Here is a 17,631-nt window from a genome sequence, read left to right as displayed (position 1 = left end):
TTATATACAGGGTGATTCACGAGGATTTATCGTCACTTACGGAGCATATTTCCCAAGACATTCTGAGCAAAAAATGTATAAACAATTGTACTATTCTCAATATTTTTTGAGTTACAATAATTTGAAATTATTAGTAAATTATCTTTTTTCTTTAGTTTTAAGAGTAAAAAAAATATTACAAATAGAGAATGAACTATTCAGAAGTGTCATTTTTAAATGGCTAATATTCTGAATTAATATTAGAGAAGAATTCGCTCCAGACTCGGGGATCGAACCCGGGTCCTTGGTTCTACGTACCAAGCGCTCTCACCATCGAGCTACGCCGAAGTCCAATCCACAGCACCGGATCGAACTCCCCTCCTCCAGTGTTTTTCCCTTTTGGCCTGACTCCAAATTGGGCATGCATGTTGGCATTTTATTAAGTCAACTGCCATTATACAAGGAGCGCACTCAGTTGAGTGACATGGTGGCCGGGATTCTACAGTAATATGCACAGTAGTCTGTACAGAAATATGCACTGTTGCTAGGAGAATTTACTAAAGCTTATATATATCTGTTATGGTGACAATATTAGAGAAGAAAAATTCGCTCCAGTGCCGGGGATCGAACCCGGGACTTTGGTTCTACGTACCAAGCTCTCTCACCATTGAGCTACGTCGAAGTCTAAACCACAGCACCGGATCGGACTCCCCTCCTCCAGTGTTTTTCCCTTTGTGGCCTGACTTCAAGTTGATCATGTATGTCGGCATTTTATTAAGTCAGTTCGATCCGGTGCTGTGGATTGGACTTCGGCATAGCTTAATGATGAGAGCGCTTGGTACGTAGAACTAAGGACTCGGGCTCGATCCCCGGCGCTGGAGCGAATTTTCTCCTCTAATATGAATTGTAACCATAACAGATATATTCTGTAGGACCAAAAAAAATAATCTTTAGTGATATTCTTAAGTTAAAAATGTGTTGTTAATTTATTGCTTTGTACACATTTCGTTTTTCAATTTTTAACTAAAAATTACATCATTCTTACGTACTTATCACAAAAATTGTTACAAATCATGCGACTGTAGGAACTTGATTCTTTACAGTTTTAATTATGCATCCTAATGTATAGTCTTAAAGAATTTACAAGAGTGGTGGCATGATTTGTAACAATTGTTGTGATAAATGCGTAAGAAAATGTAGTTTTGTACTATAGTTAAAATTCGAGAAAAAATTTTACATGGCAACTATGGAATTCACAACACATTTTTAGCTTCAGAATATTAGCTAATTAAATAAATGATACTCCTGAATAGTTCATTCGTTATTTGTGATATTCTTTTACCCTTAAAACTAACAAAGGTTATTTTACAAACAACTTCAAATTAATGTAATTCTGAAAATATTGAGATTAGGATAAATGTTTATATGACATTTTTTGCTCAAAATGTCTTCGGAAATAAGATCCTTAAGGGACAGTAAATCCTCGTGAATCACCCTTTATAATCTTTGGGATCTTTTGTGTTGATTATAGTTGCATTACAATCCTACCGTTGAAGTCTCCCAGGAGCTATTTGTATAATAATGTAAAACAATAGGTATATAGGTTATGTATGTCGGTGATTACGATTATTTCGTCTTCAAAGTTGAGTTCCAATCCTACGGTTTAGGTCTCCAAGAATGATAATGATACCCTTATATTGGTAACTTTGATAATGTTGAGTAGATATCTTACCATTTAATTCTCCAGTAATTTTATTAGGTGTATAGACTACCATAATCCCATATATTGGTGACTCGGGTTATGTTGACTTCCTATTCCATCGTTTAATTCGTTTGAGTCTCCAGGAATTATTGTTTGTAGAGTACTATAAACTCATAATACTGGTGGTTGTCATTTTGAGTTCCTGTCCTACCGTTTAAGTACTCAAAAATTGTACACTACTATAAACCAGTATACTGTTGGCTGTGGTTGAGTTTCTATCCTGCCATTTCAGTCTCCATGAATTAATGTTTGTAGACTACTGTAAACCCATATACGAGGCGCACAAAAAAAAAAGAACACACGCTTTCAGGAAAACGTTTATTCACAACAGGTACAGCAATGTTTCAGGTATTTTTCAACATAGCCACCATCAGAATTGAGACACTTGTATCGTGGGATCAACTTTTGTATCCCTTTGTCGTAGAACTCTGCCGCCTGTGAATGGAACCAGCGTGTTACAGACGTCTTCAGCTCTTCGTCGTTGCCAAAACGCTCACCAGAGGACAGGGATTTCTTGAGGTGCAAGAAAACGTGAAAATCGCTGGGAGCAAGATCAGGACTGTAGGGTTGATGATCAAACAACTCCCAGCCAAATTCCGTCAAAACAGCTGCTGTGCGCCGAGCCGTATGTGGACGAGCATTGTCATGGAGGAGCACAACACCTGTAGTAAGCATTCCACGCCTCATGTTTTGAATAGCACGTCGCAATTTTCGCAGTGTGTCACAGTAACGGCCAGCGTTCACTGTTTCACCTCTTGGAAGGAAGTCAATGAGCAGAATGTCCTTCCTGTCCCAGAACACCGTGCACATCACTTTCCTTACCGACAGCGTCTGTTTGAATTTCGTCCTGACCGGAGATCACTATGCCGCCAATGCATTGACTGCTGCTTGGTTTCCGGGGTGAAGTGCGAAATCCAAGTCTCATCGCCTGTGACGATCTTCTCGAGGAACTCGTCGCCGTCATCGTGATACCGTTGCAGAAATGTCAGTGCTGCTCCTAAACGTTGCATTTTGTGTTCGGGTGTCAAGTTTTTCGGCACCCTCCTGGCACACACTTTCTTGAACAGCAGGTGCTTAGTGACAATCTCATGCAACAAGGATCGCGATATCTGCGGAAAATGGCTGCTCAGCTCCATAATCGTGAAGCGACGGTTCTCCATGATGCACTGCCGCACCAGTTCAACACGATCATCATTGATGAGGGACGGTCGCCCACTGCGCTCTTCATTATGGACACTTTGACGACCTTCGGAAAACTGCCTACATCAGCGACGCACCATCTGCTTACTCATGATGTTCGGCTCATAGACCTGACAGAGCTGCCGATGACTTTCAATTCGCGCAATGCTTTGTGCATTAAAGAACTTTATCACCGACCAAACCTCGCAGGCGGCGGGAGAAGGAATAAGAGCTTCCATTTCGGACCACTGCTGCCACGCTACTGGCACCAGGCGGGACCTGTCCGGCTAGCATATGATTGATACGTCATAGATCTGTTACGCATGCACAATTGACATGGCTAATTACGTTTACTTTCAAGGGGAAAAAATCGGGGAACTTACTTTCTGGATGCACCTCATATATATATATATATATATGTATATTGGTGACGGATTGTTTTCAGATTCTGCCGCGTCTGTGGCTCAAGTGCTAGCGCACTGGTCTTCCATTCAGGCTGCCCGGGTTCGATCCCCGGCCAGGTCGTGATGGTATTTGTGGTGGACAAAGCAGACGTTGGAGAGGGTTTTTCTCGGGCACTCCCTTCCCCTCTGTCATTACACCAACACTTTTCAACTCCCCCTAATTTAATCTATCGTGTACAATAGTAAATATGGGCTTGGGGTGAAGTCTGAGGGTAGTACGGGTTTCCGATGCTGATATAGGAAGGGCTTGAAGCTCCGGGTCTCTAGGGCTTATAAAGCTTCTCTGCAGTTAGGACCCGGCTCTATCAGGGGCTGAGACAGGATGGCCCACCTGTAAGCGTCGGATTCACGAATGCTACACGGATCACCTGTCGGACTTGGACAATGATCGCATTAAAGACGCACAATGGGTCAAAGCGTGCCTAAGTGTATGGACCCGTCCCGAGTCCAGCTCTTGTCAAGCCAGCCAGCTAGCCATGTTCAGATTCTAGTGTACGTTTAAGTATCCAATAATTATTTTTCGTAGAATACTTTACATTTAAATATTGATGACTGTGGTTATGTGGAGTTCCTATCCTACCGTTTAAGTCTCCAAGAATAATTGGTTGTAGGCTATTATAAACAAATATACTTGTGACTCAATATGTTGAGTTCCTATCCTGGCGTTCAGTTTCCAAGAAATATTTGTAGACTACTGTAAATCCATACACTGGTGACTATGATTATGTTGAGTTGCTATCCTGTCGTTTAAGTCTCCAATAATTATTGTTTGTAGACTATTGCAATCCTATCGTTGTAGTCTCCAAGGATTTTTACTTGAGACTGGGATAGTTACGTGGTTAAAATTCAGTTGTAACCTCACCGTTTGTCTTCAACTACTGTATAATTATTGATTCTGTTGCGCTATATCACTGATTATTTGGAAAATTTTCTCAATCAAAATCTTTGATGTGTGCATGTTTTCTAAGTATGAAAACTTGTTAAGGAGTGTGGGGACCACTTGTCGTTGCAGAATCGAAACAAAAATGAATTAGAATATTGTTGTAAATTTTTATCAATTTTTTGAGTCCCTTAATATATGTTACATAACTACATACATATTAAATATAATGTGCCATCCGTATATCACAAAGGTGGGTAACTTTCTGTGTTGTTATATTGACGACAATAGTACGCTTTTTCTCTATCTCTGCGAAGAAAGTTGTTTGTGATTTGATCGGAGCCTACGTGAACTTCATATTACTTCTTCAGCTCGTCTTCGGTGGGTTACCTACCATTGCGAAAACACATGCGGTAGAAAAGAGACGAGAACAATGGGTTTTCAAAGGATAAAAATCCTTAGCAAGGTTTACTCCGGAGCAGCAATGAAATCAGAGGTGCCTTGTATAAGATTCACTTCATGTAAAGAACCTCTGGTTCAGGGAAGATTACTAATTAGCTGTTTCTTTCTTCAAGAAATTCCTGCATAGCAGACACATTTGTGTACGGGTCAACGTCTCGATGAAGACTGCAGATGTTTCTGTAGAATAATTAATTATGAATCCCCACAGGTTTCTGGCGGACAAAGCAGTGTTCACGTGACCTAAGAAGAAGACACCATTACAAGTGATATAAATATTTGCTATAGAAAGTTATAACGAGGAGATTAATTGCTTTTTTCCAGTTTTTAAACGGTAATTTTGCCAACAGATGCAATTCATTTTACTGTACATATCACACTGTGCCATTAGTGTAGAAAATAAGTTCTCATCAAAATTTCGAAATCGATATATGCATCATTAAAATGAGTTATAATGAAAAAGTGAGTAGTTGGTATGTCCGAAGGTCGGTTCGTGTGACACACTAGAAGTGCGAAATGGTCCCCCACCTGTTGTCGGGCCAGATTCCAGAAGGACGGTCGTTGGCACGGTCTGGCATTGAACTTGGATTCTCAACATCCGTTATTCGTTGATACACACACTCGGCTCCCCCCTCCCAAGAGAGTGAATGTTGACGTGTTACGGATCTTTGTGTGTTCGAGGTCTTTTGACGGAATTACCGGGACTGCGCGCGTAGGTTACCAACTAGCCGCTCGCAATCTGCATGAAAGCAAGGCTCATATCCTTTTGCGAAGAGTCTGTGTGTAGTGAAACATTTTCGGCTTTTAGGATCTATTTCTCCAAATATTGAAAGGCTATATAATCTCGTGTTATGTTGATTTCATCAATAAAATTGCTTACATAATTCAGGAATTAACAAAATACATTAAAAATAAAATTGTTACCATAGTAACCGTAACCATAGTGCTTCTGTACAAAACAAATTGAATATTGCATTAAAAAATATGCTCTTTTAGATGATATTGAAAAGAGTATAGGGTGTCAGTTAAAGATGTTCTCGATGACGTCATAACTCGTACAACAATAATAAAAGAAATTGTTTCCGTAAAAATATTCCTTTATGAATATAAGATTTCTCGTGTCAGAGTTTTTGGTCCAAAATTCTCTCATTCTATTTAATTTGCAATTATGCGTTACTTCTGAAAAATCCTGTGTCTGAGCAGGTGATTGCAAAACTGTCCTTTTCCACAAATTAAAAAAAGGTTTTCATATGATTATGTTAATGTTGGTACACATGCATCTAGAAATAGTGACAGCTTGTGTAAAAACTATTTCTTTCCTATAATATCTTTGCTGTGAAATACGAGTGCTGCTGCAAAACTCTCCCTTTCCAACTCCCTGTACATAGCAGAATATCCCTTTTATATTAAGTAATATTATTGTCATCATTATGAATTTTCTGTTTTACACTCTCTCACACCTTGCGGTGCCTGATATTGTATTTAAAAATCACTTTGTTCCTGATTATTTTTCTCCGTACTTCCTTATCAATTCGCTGTCGTTCTTTAACCACTTCTGTCACTCATTGAATTTCGTAATTTATTTTATTCAAATAAGTGCATCGTATTCCTCTCTTGATTATTCTAATTGTCTATTCCAAAACTCTGCAATGTTCTTTTAACATGCCCATAACAATCTAGCTTTTAAAAATAATTGATTGAGTTTGTACTTCTTTCCTAATAACTTATTTATAATTATGTCGTCTACATTCTGCTATCAATCTTATTCAAAAATGCATTTTTGAAGGAACTAATTGTTATTTTAAACCACATATTAGGTTGGTGCGTAATTCCGTAGCGATTTTTCTTAAATTTATTCAACACATCAGATACACATAAGAGAGAAGCTAATCATCAACAATATATTCTCCTTCACTATTTACAACAGTCTGCCAACGCTGGAGTAGTTTTTCGATTCCACGCCTGTAGAAATCGCGTGATTTTGAGTTAAAGAATTCGTCAAGCCATATTCGGAGCGCATTTTCATCTGGAAAGGAAGCTCCTTGAAGGTTGTTCGATAGAGAGCGGAAAAGGTGAAAATCTGAGGGCACAAGATGAGGTGAATAAGGTGGGTGCGGAATGACTTCACAACCCAACTCCTGGATAGTGTTTTGTGTCAGGTTAGCAGAATGCGGATGGGCGTTATCGTGGAGTAGCATTACTTCACGCAGTCTTGTTGGTCGTTTTTCTCGATGACAAGCAAGCAAAGATGCACATTTGGCCACCGCTGATTTTTGTGGTTTTGGCTTAGAGCATGCGGTACCCATACACCTGATTTTTTAACCTTGTCCATTGAATGCAAATGTCGCACGATGGTGGAATGATCACAGATCATCACATTTTCCAGTTCTCGGGTACACTGACGTGGATCATTGTGGATTAATGTGTTTAGACGGTGTTCATCAAACCCCGAAGGTCTTCCTGAACGAGGAGTGTCACTAATGTCAAAACGACCCTCCTTAAAACGAGAAAGCCATTTTCTTGCCGTGCTCTCTCCGATAGCATTGTCCTTATACACGGCGCAAATGTTTCAGGCCGCCCCCGCTGCTTTCGCCCCTCTATTGAACTCAAAAAGAAGAATATGTCGGTAATGTTCCACTGGTACTCCATTTTATAGCGTCCACGGCTCCACTAACTATCTACAAAAATTAAAACTTCTATATGTAAACTCAAGCACAACAATTAATTGAACTTCAAATAAAAATGAAATCGATAAATAAACCCATAGCAACCGGGTTATCAGTACGCGAAACAAAAACGCTACGAACGTATTATTATTATTATTATTATTATTATTATTATTATTATTATTATTATTATTAATTGTGTGATCCATAGTGTCGAAACTGACGGGATACGACAGATTACGAAATAAAGAGATCAGGACAAATTTACAAAGAAGCTTGATTGAAAGTATTACTAAGATTACTGTAATCTTAATGAATCATATTAATTACATGGTTGATAATAGATTATCTCGCTACGTGACCTACTACAAGCCAACAAGGAGGAAAGTTACACAATCGCTACTGACAATGAGGTTACAATTAGGGGCCACAATGGATATAAAGAAAGGATATATTTGACAAGTGAAAAGGAAAGAAAAAAAAAAAAGACAGGGGATTTGAGGAAATAACTATGATTGCATGTAATGTCTATACAGGAAATAGGATAAATAAATATAACTTGATGTAAGATATAAGCGTATCTAATGAACGAAATGAAATGTCACGTATAGGCCTAAGTCAGTCATTCAATAATAATAATAATAATAATAATAATAATAATAATAATAATAATAATAATAATAATAATAACAATACTAATAATAATAATAATAATAATAATAATGCATTAAAACAGAGTGTACTATTAAGAGGATATAAAGAACTCTATTTTGAGCCACAGACAATTAGGCCCTAAGAATTAACTGATTAACTGTATAAACACATGAAAATGTATAGTAAATTTTGTTATCCATCTGTGTGCGAGTAATGCCAAGTTTGTATTAATTTTCTATAGTTATGGATGTATTATGCACCCATCTGTTTCTCGTTCATGTTAAAAACACAACGAAGTATATAAATATCATTTTCTGAATATATTATAGTCCTCTCATGGATTATAAAAAACTCTTCCAAGTAAGTTATGCATATATTATGTGGATCCCTTTAGAGCAGCAATCATCAGCACAGTACACGCTCGGGCTAGCGTCTTTTACCCGCTGATAAGAGACTGCACTATGGTACATCCGTGGCTGCTGGCGGGTATGATCGTTCCCTCTTCCTGCTGCACGAAGGAGTATATTACGAGGCACTGCTTACCCTTTACCCATTTCAGCGAATGCTGACTACCACTGCATTAGAGTACACGAGTAGAAATGGGCTCGTTTCACATTGTTTGTCGGGTATGACGTAAGAATTTACGTTCCACAAAATCCTTTCATTTTTTTCTATTTTTTCGAATATGGGCGTTACACGTCAAAATGCATCATAAAACTTGACAGTAAGAATTGGTTGAATGTAGGCTGAGAACAGGAGTGACCCGAGAAAATATGTTTCACATTTTAAATAAGTTCCAAGTATTATCCATCGTAATTTGAAGCCGAGTCTTCGGAATGGAAAGGCAATCCTGCCTTAGCTTCCTCATATTTTGGAGGGATGGTTTTTCAACTTGACACTAGACACACGGCGGAATTTTTGTGACATGATGTCAGCACAATGCCAGACTTTTACCTAAGACAATACAGGATATCACATCGTCATCGGGCAAACATCCTTGCCTTAGGCGGGATTTCAATCTATGATCGTGTCCTCCGTGAAGTGACAAGGCTGCTTAACTTACCGTGTTCACAGCGGGTAGCAATATTATTGATGCTGTTACTGCTATTACCACTATCACCACCTTTGCTGCTGTTACTACATCTATTGCTTATGATGATGATGATGATGATGATAATAATAATAATAATAATAATAATAATAATAATAATAATAATATTCCTTCTTGATCATGTTTCACCTCCTTTGATATCGACTTACAAGCCAGTGTCAAAGGTGCCAACTATTACGGATTTCCTACCGCTATTAAGTTGTTACGACCAAAGGGAAAATTATTATGGAAAAGCAAAAGTATCACGGCATATGTATTCCTTCCGAAAACAGGATTAAAATATGTAAATATATCCGTAATTGAGATTGAATTTTTTAAGCATGCAGAAGTTGTAGATAGTCGTATTTCACACAAAAACATTTTCATATCAATCTCTTAACTATTTTATTCAAAGATTTCCGAATTTGATTAATTAAGGTGAACATGACAGTTTTGAAGAGGAATTTGCAACTTATCAATACGATATTTTTCCTGAATGCGTTATAAATGGATATGGAATAGCTGCAAATAGGCCCAATATTGCAAATTTCAGAAATGAAACGGGCAAAGTGTGCCTCACAGAGACTCTCCTGCGGAAAGAGTCTTCAGTGTTGCGAGAAAAAATCAGACAGTTCTGGTCTACATTAAACACATCAATACTGGAATCACTTCTGACTCAGGAGATCAAAATGATACCAGAAGGAGAAGTACGCTGCAAGACGAAATTTTCAGAAAAACAGGCTACTAGATGTAAAACATGCCACAAAGCATTTTGTCACACCATACTCAGTGTTAGCAATAATCTTGTACACGGCATTGTATTTGCAACTTATATAGCGAAATAAAGCCGTTAATAATATTGTACCCTTTATAAATCAGCCTTAATATGAGTTAACTCGGTTTTATACAAAAATCCAGTTGTCAATGCAATGGTCCTGTAGGCCATTAGAGTTCCTAAATAATTTGTTTCTCTATTCTTTATGTAGCTAACATCTTTAAAACTAATATACTGCAGCTCTTTAACGTGATTTTAAAAAAGCCCCATTTTTTCCGTTTTCATCGCAGAAATGAAGGATTTTTTTTTTGAAAAAAATAGCCAATTTTTGCAAAAGTTCGCATAACATTGCTGTCAAATCAGTCATATTTAGAATAAAATGTGCTTAAACTTTTTGGTGCATCTGTCATATTTCGCGTTTATAGCTAAAAGAAAAGGGCCCTGCTGATAATGATAACCCACTTGAAAGGTTTGCACCTCTGCAGTGCACTCATTTCGGTCTCCCTGGTCTTGTGGTCAGCGGACGCAAGTTCAACGCAGGAAAGCATATGACAAGGAACAAGCATTTATAGTTCCGTTGTCGGAAGATAAATTTCTTCCATTGTCCACACGGAGAATCGATCCACGGACCGCTTGGATAAGCGCGTATGCCAACCACTAGGCCTGAACCTAGATGGAGGGAATAATAATAATAATAATAATAATAATAATAATAATAATAATAGCCTCCTACTACTACAGTATTGCTACTACTACTACTACCACCACCACCACTACTACTACTACTACTACCACCACCACTATTACTACTACCACCACCACCACCACCACCACTACTACTACTACTACTACTACTACTACTACTACTACTACTGCTGCTGCTGCTGCTGATGCTGCTACTCCTGCTGCATGGCTGTATATTATTAGACAGTTCCGTCGTAAAGAAAATTTATGAACCGATTTTTCTACTGAATAAGGTTTTCCGTTTTTTCTCAATTCTTTGGCTCTGTATTCACAAAACATGTTTTGACTGTTAATTGAAGAGTGTGATCCCAATACTACTCTCTTTCCAGCCAAAGATTGAAATAAATGTAAATAAATGAACGTGGCATAATGGTTCCTGATTGGCTATTGGACGCACAACGCCTCCAAACTCATGCTTGTCATCTTCTTCCTCAAATTAAAATAGTTCCTTCTAAAATAATAAAATGTATAATATACATGGAATACGAGTGAATTAAACATGCTTATGAGAACACTTTCTTACGATTTAAACAACATGTTTATATTATTAGTTTCAGACATTGCATGTTAAATCATTGTAATGTGTATTATGGCAACGCGCATGCGTAATAGGCATTAAATTCCTCCCAAGGTGACTTGCAGCTTCACAGAGCACATCAGCACAGCTGGTATAACACAGTGCGAGATTCAGTGTTGCCAACCTCAAATAAATTGCTGTAGAATTAAAGAAATTCTCCACTCTTCAAAGAATAACATTTGATCACGAATCTACAGAAAAAGAAAATCCACTATTACCAGTAGAAAAATAATAAATATGAACCCTCTGTGAGCATTTTACGGGTTAGTTGAATGAATGTGTTGAAATATCTGCAATAGCCTATATCAGACGGTGGCTGCCCTGCGTGCTCACTTGCTGAAAATAATGCGCTCTGGTGGCTGCTTTGGTAGCTAGCTTGCGATTGCGGAGTAATACATTTCGGTTTTGTTTACGTCTACTTCACGTAGTGTTCCATCCTTTCATGACCTGGGCACTAGAATGAAGTGGTGTGGTCGTCACTACTCTCCGATCGCCTTTTACCATCCGAGAAAAGACCGGAACTAAATTTCACAGGCGAGTGTTCTGAAAGCGTTAAGGCTGGTCCACAATGAATCGGGAACGGAAACGAGAACGAAAACAGAAATATTGTTAAAATAAATGTATTTAACATTATTTCCGTTCTCGTTCTCGTAGTCGTTTCCGTTCCCGGTTTATTATGAACCAGCCTTTATCAAAGAGAAAATACCTTCATTCCTCCGGGATTGAACCTAGGACTTTCTAGTCGTAATCAGTTGCTACCCGACCGCTGTCGCCACCACCACCATATAAATATATAATAATAATAATAATAATAATAATAATAATAATAATAGTGATAAACTGATAACATCTAGAGCTATATTATACGAATATGAGATCTTCCGTCCGCTCCCTCCACATTACAGTAATGTTCATTTCAAGAGTTTCTGTAGCACGGAGTGAAATGGTTGAGCCAGCAAGTCGTTGTGGAATGTTAGGACAGCTCGTTAAGTGATGTGGCTTGCGAACGGCCTTCTCGAGAGCAGAGAGCTAAGTAGTTGAGCTTGCAGACCTTCAAATCTCCAATGCACTCTTTTAACAGTCCCGGATGTCTACCATAATGTGGATCCGGGTTGGCGGCTCCTTCCTTACTTTCTTGCCATAAAAATAGTCTTCCTCTCCTTTGTAGAAGGGCTCCAACAGTTGGAGCCTGGTTCAGTTGTCACCAGGACGCGGAAGGTCCTCGACTCTGCGTGTGGTCGTATATAAGAATGAGCCACTCGGGATTCAGTCGAAAGATAATGAAGCTAGGTCTAAATTACAAACCGAGTTAAGAGAGAGCAGTTTTGAGTATCGATAATGTAACAAGTGAGTATTATTATTATTATTATTATTATTATTATTATTATTATTATTATTATTATTACCACTACTACTACTGCACAAGTTTTTTCCAATCATCTTCGCTTATTTTTATTTCATTTTCTTCGTGTTCAATTTAACTCAGCTATGGTCTTCCTCGAGTCTTTGCCCTGTAGATCTTTCTTCCATAATTAACGCAATTTTCCTTTCTCTTTAATATCATCACGTGTCCGGTCTTCGATGTTTACTTGATTTAATTTTGAACGTCATGTCTGGTTGTTTATGCAGTTGACTTAATGTCATATTTTTTATTATTTTAAAAATTCTCCTTTCTTAGCTTGTGGAGTCTTTATGGATCCAAATTACCTGTTGGCACTTTTCTTTTAAAATACGTGAGTAGAATATTGGATTTCACAATCAAGTTTTTCTGAGATTGAAATATTTCACGGTATTTGGGTTTTTTGTGCTTTCGGTATTTAATCGTTGCGATGACAACTATCTCGAAAGTTGCAGAACTCTGTGCTGGTCACATTTTTAGTGTTAAGTTGCCGACACTAATGCGACTTAAGGAACTTAATTGGATAGGTTAACCCCCAAAAGTGTGATAACTACAGTGTGACAGATTTCAGTTATTAGTAATTCTGTGGACATAAAATATGAACTGTGTGATGACTTTCAGAAAAGCTGGATACTAGTCTGTCTACAATTCGATTTAAATACTCAAATCTACACTTACCTCGGGTAACTTTTCTTGTACCGTAAAGTATATATATTACTTGAAGCAATTTTAAAACACTTGAACAATATTTTGCAGCCTGGAATATTTGAAGGTTTTCCCTCAAAGATTAGTTTTTTTTAATCATTGAATTCAAGTTGACATTGTGCAGTTTGTATAAAAGTGCGAAAGGCGTGCTTTCATTGTAATGGAATATATTTTGTTCCATAACAAAAAGTAAGAGTTTTCTGAATAGTTTTGTGTACGAAAAATAAACAGCATGAAATAATGTTACTTTATCGCATACTTCATGGCTTGCTCTAATGCATTACTTGTCACCATCGATACAATGTCATTAGAGCATTAACGTTAAAAATCGATCCATGACCTACTGTAACCTATTAGAGATTGTATTATCTTTGGACATCTTAAGATGTGTTTTTATTGTGACAGTAGAATGCACTTCATCTAGAAGAAGTGTTTTTCCTGCGATAATAAATGCAATTATTATGTGTGCAACATGTGTCTGACGTGGAATTTAATGCACTCGAGACCCGTTCTTTTCTTACAGAAAAGTTTCACTTCACACAGTTTCCATGTCGATGAACTCAAATCTTACGTGAAAATATGATATGAAATTGATCGTTTAAACACTTGTAATATGCGTGTTTATGTAATCCTTAACTCTTTTAGAAGAGGGATTGTAAATCTCTGATATGATTTTTATGCTTCTGTAACCAATAATTTCGTTAGCGAGGACATTTTTTAAAGCAGTGGTACATTTTGTTATGTTTATTAAATTTTTATTTTACATAAAATAAGTTATTTTCTTAAGCGCAACGAATAATGTGTCGTCTATATATATATATATATATATATATATATATATATATATATATATGAGCGTGGAAAGATCAAATGTATGCATTGTAGGCCTATATCGAGCTTTTAACAATAATACAAATGTTTTGTAACCATTTCACAGGAAAATTTGCTTTTCAGATTCTGCTTGTTTGTCTTATATATATTTCATAATCGAGAATTGGCAGTGTTTCACATTAGTGTAACATGTTTCAATATGTGCTAATAGGTGGCTATTTTTCAACAGTAGGCCTATAGTAATTATCGAGGTCATTGTGTTTCAGTGTTAACGGCCGTGAATGGATTATTGAAAGAAATGGAATGAATAGCAAGACCGAAAGAGAGATTGGCGTTCACATATCCCATAATGCTTTCACAAAAACAAATAAAGGACTGCCAACGAAAATACAAGATTCTCACCAGTAGCCTACGTGTTGTTTAGTGGTGACTTAATAGTGATAATATAAAAGTTTTTTTACTATTTCACTAGTGAATATCGTATTTTAATCAGATATAAGTTTTTGTGCTTAGAAAGTATTTTTATTGACGTGAAATGGGTGAATAATGTCAGCTGTGTGGAAGCAAAAAATATCGCTTTCGTCTAATGTGAATTGTGATGAATGAAAAAGTTTGTGGCCGTAACGCTCTGTATTTCTTAGAACGGTACAGGAATTATTACATTGCTCGAGGCGTATTAGTAATGTGTGACGTTTTTAATATGGCTTCACAATAGTTTCATCACAATATTGGATTAAGTCTGAGATAACATCGAAACAAATCAACGCACGTTTCATTATGTAACAGAGAATTCTTTTATTAATATCCTGTAGAAGCAGTCCGGACTGCTGAAAGAAGTGACGGGAAGTCATTCAAGCCATTGTCGTTTATTTTTTGTAAGTTATTTTATTTTTAACTCGCACACTTAATTGAGCAATTGTTTGACAGCTTGTTGAAAAAGTTCGGAGCGCTTCTCATAGATGGCGTTGAAGTACATTTCTTAAGTTTCTCGTACGACTCTCTCCGGGAGACAACTTTTTCAGCTACGTATAAGTTATGAGGACCAAGTGGAAAGTTTATGTGTGAAGAAATTTAAATTATAGCATTTTCTCTCATTTATTTATATGTATTTACTTCAATAAAACCAATAATAAATCACTTAAAAGAAAATGGTTTTACAGAAGAATAGTAGTACAGATCTATTACATAATTCTAAATTATTTTTATTTCTAGTATTTAGATTATATTATATTTTTGCCATTATTAATTACTTTATATTATTTTATTGTGTGTATGAATATAATTACATCAATTTACTTCATAGTGCCAATTTATTGCTAGAAATTATAATTCCTTTAATTTTTCGTGTTAATAAAATTATTTTGTATTATACATGCCAACAAACACAGATCACGTGTGATTTTGCTAAATCAACTCAGCCATAGTCACCTTCACATTGACCTCCAAACACTGCGACGCAAAATGGTAGTTAACAAGAACATCGTACTATCGCCATCAAATATGGCGGAAGCAACGATATGTTCTAAACGGATCATTAGTTGGTGTGCTTCTCATGTTATTATGAATATGTATAATATAATATTATTGAGGTAACATTCTAATAAATTTTGAATTATCTGTAAACGAACGAAATAAAGCGAAAGTGTAGGCCTAATTTTTCCGTTGTCCCACTCTAAAAATGCATTTAGTTTTCGTTGCCAGTTAAACGTGTAAGTTATACATTGTTTCTTGAAGCATATCGTTGCTCTTTCCGTACTTTATTATAATTAAATCATTTTAGTTTTGAAATAATGACTACTTATTTACATACTTTGAAATTATAAAATATATCGCAAAATGATAGTCTGTCGCCACTACAAACACGTATCTGTTGTGATAAGCATTCAAAAACACAACTATGAATATATTTTTGAATTTAGAGGCATTTATAAAGATTTTAAAATGTTTATTGAGGTTGTTATCGTCGTTGTTCCTGCAATAACTCCTATGTGCAAAATATCAAATTGTTCAGTAGGAAGAAAAACACATTTATTCATTCTATGGCAGTAGTAGGATAGGAGACTGTGAATTCTTAAATTTTGGAAAGAAAGAAATATAATTAGTTACATATAGGAGATTTTATTATTTTCTGTATCACTATTTAAGTTATTTAATAGAGCAAAAATCTGAAAATCGATAAATATGTCACATAGGAGCTATTGCAGGAACAACGACGGTATGTACATTAGCTATATCGATGATCCAAATGTAATTATTTTAGTAATTTTCATTTTCTTGGTGTAATGTTGAACATTTGTAATATATAATTATACAAGCTATTATACTAGCATATTCTTGTAGTCTTTTTAGTAAACTTAATATTTTTCTTAATCTTGTTCAGTTACTGAATATCGGATTTTCTGTAGTCTAAAAATAGGCCTATCCGCTGTGGTTTTAAAATTCTAATAGACCTATTTATGCTCAGAATTTTATATTATTATGCTTTTCAGATGTTAGTTTCATTGCGTAACTTCCATTTGTGATTTCTCTAACTTCTGCTTTTACGAATAAATTAATCTTTTTCACAAGTGAGTAAGCATTGACTACTTCTTGTAATAACGTATAATTTAGCAGTGAACATGTGCCCCTTTTGATTCATAGTTCAGTTGTGTTAATTTCCTATCTTCAACATCTTACATAATGTAACACGTGGTTATATGCAGTGTTGTGCAATCGTTAATTTAACCTAAAAAGCTGGCCGTGTGGGAGGGACAATGTTACTACTACTTTCGAATCCTGTGTGATACAATATTGCCCATATGTTAACAGCACTCTGATTAAAAATATGAATTCATTTTATGGCGGTTGCAACAATATAGGGCCTACAAATGTGTTTTATATTTTTCTTTTACACATTTTGTTTGTGGCATTTTATGAAAATTGTTTAAACAGAACTGGTAATGTCGTGTGTTAGTGCAGTAAAGTAATGTGTGCTAGAATTAGGCCAGTTAAAGTTATAATGTGTAATTTATTTATTTATTTTGCTAATAATGGTAACAAAATATAATATAAACAGAAAAACTTTAGCTCAACCCTGAAAGAGTAGAACTCGTGCTCAGGGGTGGATTCCTGAATTGAAATTAAGAAGTATATAACACAATTTGTCTTATGTCTACTACGCAATAATATTACATAAATTTAAATTTACAATTTTTCAGTTTTTATAAAATCCATACATATTTTTTTTTAATTTAATACTAGAACTATTAGAATTGACAAGATTAGAATATTTAAATATAAATTTGTTATATATTCTTGGGCCTAAATTACTACTATGATTAAATACTAAAGCAGTGTAGCATTTTGGTTCAAAAAATCTTAAAGAAATGGAAGAGAACTTCTAAAAAAATGCACAATTTTTTTTAGCAAAAACATTGACAGTTTCCTTATCACAGCAAAATATTATCCGACCGCCTTTGCGTTATGTG

The 17,631-nt window shown here is 36.0% G+C and overlaps 1 protein-coding gene and 1 long non-coding RNA gene across 3 annotated transcripts in view; both read left to right on the top strand.

Annotated features, from left to right (window-relative positions):
* Positions 1 to 17,631, top strand: part of Trmt61 (tRNA methyltransferase 61) — a 616,962-nt gene that overhangs the window by 33,179 nt on the left and 566,152 nt on the right. The window lies entirely within an intron of this gene.
* The window catches only part of LOC138710668 (uncharacterized), a 52,442-nt gene continuing 47,128 nt past the window's right edge, over positions 12,318 to 17,631 (top strand). Inside the window, exon 1 of the long non-coding RNA XR_011335289.1 lies at positions 12,318 to 12,576. This is a non-coding gene — a long non-coding RNA (uncharacterized lncRNA). The remainder of the gene's footprint in view (positions 12,577 to 17,631) is intronic.

This window comes from Periplaneta americana, chromosome 12, assembly GCF_040183065.1.
Source record: "Periplaneta americana isolate PAMFEO1 chromosome 12, P.americana_PAMFEO1_priV1, whole genome shotgun sequence".
Taxonomy (NCBI): Eukaryota; Metazoa; Arthropoda; class Insecta; order Blattodea; family Blattidae; genus Periplaneta; species Periplaneta americana.
Note: the sequence above shows the minus strand (reverse complement) of the source record. Positions and strands in the feature narration are given on the sequence as shown.